At 34.4% G+C, this 5,095-nt stretch overlaps 2 non-coding genes across 2 annotated transcripts; both read right to left on the bottom strand.

Moving 5' to 3' along the window:
• Positions 1 to 444: 444 nt before the first annotated feature.
• LOC119878711 lies at positions 445 to 608 on the bottom strand. The gene has a single exon (XR_005387085.1). It is a non-coding gene; the product is annotated as a U1 spliceosomal RNA (small nuclear RNA).
• A 4,323-nt stretch (positions 609 to 4,931) lies between these two features.
• On the bottom strand, positions 4,932 to 5,095 carry LOC119878707. The gene has a single exon (XR_005387081.1). It is a non-coding gene; the product is annotated as a U1 spliceosomal RNA (small nuclear RNA).

Raw genomic sequence — 5,095 nt, forward strand, 5'->3', positions numbered from 1 at the left:
CGATTCGATTCGATTCTTTTCGATTCGATTCGATTCTTTTAATTCGATTCGAGTCTTTTCAATTCGATTCAATTCGATTCTTTTCAATTCAATTCTTTTCGATTCGATTCTTTTCGATTCAATTCGATTTGATTCTTTTCGAATTGATTCATTTCGATTCGATCTTTTTTTTTTTTTTTTAAAGGATATTATTTCTTTATTGCTGAGAGAGCCGGTCACCGCTCAAGCACCGAGGCGTCCCAAGTAAGGAAACTCCTCGCCACATACAGATACAACCGAAAGTGAGCACCGACGTGAGCGGTCATAAGGACGACACGGGGACGGATGACACGCGAAAAGCCCCGAAGGCCAAGCCGTAACCACAAGAAAGTCAAAGAATAGCTCACGAGGCCTCCGAGGCGCACGCAGCCAGAAACGAGGTCTGATCTTAGCCACCAGAATCACCTGGGGAAAGCGCGAACGCAGTCCCCCACTACCACAAATTATGCAGTCGAGTTTCCCACATTTGGGGAAATCGCAGGGGTCAGCACATCCGGAGTGCAATGGATAAGCCTCGCCCTGGGAAAACCACCTTCGTGATCATGGTATCTCCCCTGCCAGGTAAGTATCGATCTTTTTGATTTGATACGATTCTTGTCGATTCCATTAAATTTGATTCGATTCCTTTCAATTCAATTAGATTGTTTTCGAGTCGATTCCAATCAATTCGATTCTTTTCTATTCGATTCGATTCTTTTCATTTGATTTGATTCTTTTCGATACGATTCGATTCGATTCCATTTGATTTTTTTCGATTTGATTCGATACGATTCTTTTCATTTCGATTCAAATCGATTCTTTTCGATTCTATTCGTTTCGATTGGATTCGATTCCTTTTCTTTAGATTCGGTTCTTTGCGATTCGATCCTTTTTGATTCGATTCGATTCTTTTCGATTCTTTTCGATTCGAGTCTTTTCGATTCGAATCAATTCGATTCTTTTTGATTTGAATCAATTCTTTTTGATTCAATTCTTTTCCATTCGATTCGATTCTTTTCGATTCGATTCTTTTCGATTCGATATTACTCGATTTGATTGTTTTTGATTTGATTCGAATCTTTTCTATTCTATTCATTTCAATTCTTTTCGATTCGATTTGATACGATTAGATTTTTTTCGATTGGATTCGATTCGGTACGTCGATTCTTTTCGATTCTATTCAGTTAGATTCTTTTCAATTCGGTTTGATTCTTTTTGTTTCGGTTTGATTCTTTTTGATTCAATTCTTTTTGATTCGATTCAATTCTTTTCATTCAATTTGATTCGATTCGATTCTTTTCCTTTCAAATCGATTCATTTCGATTTGATTCTTTTCTATTCGATTCGATTCTCTTCGATTCAATTCAATTCGATTCGATTCTCTTCGATTTAATTCAATTCGATTCTTTTCGATTCGATTCCATTCGATTCTTTTCGATTCAATTCAATTCGATTCTTTTTGTTTCAATTCGATTCTTTTTGATTCTATTCTTTTCCATTCGATTCGAGTCTTTTCTCTTTGATTCGATTCTTTTCGATTCGATTCCTTTCGATTCAATTTGATTCTTTTCGTTTCGATTCTCTTCTTTTCTATTCTATTCGATTCACTTGTTTTTTATTCGATTCGATTCAATTCTTTTCATTCCAATTTGATTCGAATCGACTCTTTTCGATTCAATTCCATTCGGTTTGATTCTATTTGTTTCGATTTGATTCTTTTGGATTTCATTAGATTAGATTCTTTTCGATTCGATTCGAATATTTCATTCAATTCGATTCGATTCGGCTCTTTTCAAATCGATTCGTTTCGATTCGATTCTTTGCTATTCGATTTGATTCTTTTCGTTTCAATTTGATTCTTTTCGATTCGATTCAATTCGATTCAATTCTTTTCAGATCGATTCGATTCTTTTCAATTTGATACGATTCGATTCTTTTCGATTTGATTCGACTCAATGCTTTTCGATTCAATTCGTTTCGATTCTTTTCGATTCGATTCAATTCGATGCTATTCGGTTCTTTTTGATTCCATTAAATTTGATTTGATTCTTTTCTACTCAATTAGATTCTTTTCGATTCGTTTCCATACAATTCGATTCTTTTCGATTCGATTCGATTCGATTGTTTTCGATTCGATTCAATTTTCTATCAATTCGATTAGATTCTTTTCAAATCGATTCTTTTCGATTCGATTCAATTAGATTTTTTGATTCGATTAAATACAATGCGATTCTTTTGTTTCAATTCGATTCTTTTTTATTCGATTGTTTTCGATTCGATTCGATTCAATTCTTTTCATTTCGATTCGATTCATTTCTATTCAATTCTTTTTGATTCTATTCAATTTTTTCGATTCGATTCTTTACGTTTCGAGTCGATTCCTTTCGATTCGATTCTTTTATAATCTATTCAATTCATTTCTTTTCGATTCGATTCAATACAATTGGATTCTTTTCGATTCGATTCCTTACCATTAGATTCTTCTCTATTTGATTCAATTCGATTCTTTCGATTCAATTAGATTCGATTCTTTATGCTTTGATTCGATTCGATTCTTTTAATTTCGATTCGATTTTTTTTCGATTTGATTCTTTCGATTCGATTCGATTCTTTTCACTTCGGTTCGTTTCTTTTCAATTCGATTCGAATCTTTTCGATTCTATTGGATTTGATTCAAATCTTATCGATTTTATTCGATTCAATTCTTTTCTATTCAACTCGATTCTTTTCGATTCGATTCGATTCGACAGTTTTCGTTTCGATTCGATTCTTTTCGATTCGATTTGATTCTTTTCATTTCGATTAGATTCTCTTCGATTCGATTCTTTTCGTTTCGATTAGATTCTTTTCGATTCGATTCGATTCAATTCTTTTCACTTCGACTCGATTCTACTCGGTTCATCTCGAATCGATTCGATTCTTTTTGATTTGATCTATTCGATTCTTTTCGATTCAGTTCGATTCAATTCGATTCTTTTCTATTTGATTCGATTCTTTTCCACTCGATGTGATTTGATTCGTTTTGATTTTTTTCGATTTGTTTCAATTCGAATCTATTCGATTCTTTTCGTTTCAATTCGATTCGATTCTTTTTGATTCAATTCCATTCGATTCGAATAGATTCGATTCTTTTCGATTCGATACGATTCGATTCTTTTCGATGCGAATCAATTCGATTCGATTCTTTTCGATTCGATTCGATTCTTTTAGATTTGATTCGATACGATTCTTTTCTATTCGATTCTTTTCGATTCGATTCGATTCTTTTCGATTCGATTCGATTCGATTCTTTTCAATTTGATTCGTTTCGATTTGAATCTTTTTGTTTTGATTTGATTTTCTACAATTCGATTCTTTGGATTCGATTCTTTTTGATTTGATTAGATTCGATTCATTTCAATTCAAATCAATTCAATATGATTCGATTCGTTGCAATCTGATTCGATTTTTTCGAATCGATTTGATTCGATTCGATTAGTTTCGATTCGACTCGATTTGATTCGATTCGATTATCGATTCAATTCAATTCCAATTATTCTCAATTCGATTCGATTATTTTTATTCAATTCTATTATTTTCGATTCGATGCGATTCGATTCGATTCTTTTCGATTCAATCAATTCGATTTGATTCTTTTCAATTCGATTCGATTCTTTTCGATTTGATTGCATTCGATTCAATTGTTTTCGATTCGATTCGATTCTTTTCATTACGATTCAATTCAATTCGATTCTTTTCGATTCGATTTGATTCTTTTCGGTTCGATTCGATTCTTTTCGATTCGATTCGATTCGACACTTTTCGTTTCGATTCGATTCTTTTCGATTCGATTGATTCTTTTCGTTTCGATTAGATTCTCTTTGATTCGATTCTTTTCGATTCCATTTGATTTGATTCTTCTCCATTCGATTCGATTCAATTCTTTTCGAATCGATTCGATAAGATTCTTTTCATTCGATTCAATTCTGTTCGATTCTATTCTATTTGATTCGGTTCAATTCGATTATTTTCAATTCGATTCTATTCGATTCTTTTCATTTTGATTCGATTCTTTTCGATTCAATTCTTTTCGACTTGGCTTGATTCGATCATTTGGATTCGATTTGTTACATCACGATTCAATTCTTTTCGATTCTGTTCGATTCGATTCTTTCGATTCAGTTCGTTTCGATTCTTTTTGATTCGATTCGATTCTTTTCCATTCGATGATTCGATTAGTTTCGATGTTTTCGAATCGTTTCAATTCGATTCAAATTCTTTTCTATTCGATTTGATTCTTTGCTATCTATTCGATTCTTTTCGATTCGATTCGATTCGATTCGTTTCGATTCCATCTTTTTGATTCGACACGATTCGATTCGAATCTTTTCGATTCGATTCAACTCAACTCAGTTCTTTTCGATTCGATTTTTTCGATTCGATTCTTTTCAATTCGATTCAAATCGATTCATTCCAATTCAATTCTTTCCGATTCGATTCGATTCTTTTCGATTCGATTCTTTTAATTCGATTCGAGTCTTTTCAATTCGATTCAATTCGATTCTTTTCAATTCAATTCTTTTCGATTCGATTCTTTTCGATTCGATTCGATTTGATTCTTTTCGAATTGATTCATTTCGATTCGATCTTTTTTTTTTTTTTTTTTTTTTAAAGGATATTATTTCTTTATTGCTGAGAGAGCCGGTCACCGCTCAAGCACCGAGGCGTCCCAAGTAAGGAAACTCCTCGCCACATACAGATACAACCGAAAGTGAGCACCGACGTGAGCGGTCATAAGGACGACACGGGGACGGATGACACGCGAAAAGCCCCGAAGGCCAAGCCGTAACCACAAGAAAGTCAAAGAATAGCTCACGAGGCCTCCGAGGCGCACGCAGCCAGAAACGAGGTCTGATCTTAGCCACCAGAATCACCAGGGGAAAGCGCGAACGCAGTCCCCCACTACCACAAATTATGCAGTCGAGTTTCCCACATTTGGGGAAATCGCAGGGGTCAGCACATCCGGAGTGCAATGGATAAGCCTCGCCCTGGGAAAACCACCTTCGTGATCATGGTATCTCCCCTGCCAGGTAAGTAT

The sequence above is a fragment of the Canis lupus genome, unplaced genomic scaffold (assembly GCF_011100685.1).
Source record: "Canis lupus familiaris isolate Mischka breed German Shepherd unplaced genomic scaffold, alternate assembly UU_Cfam_GSD_1.0 chrUn_S1852H2049, whole genome shotgun sequence".
In the NCBI taxonomy this organism is placed as follows: Eukaryota; Metazoa; Chordata; class Mammalia; order Carnivora; family Canidae; genus Canis; species Canis lupus.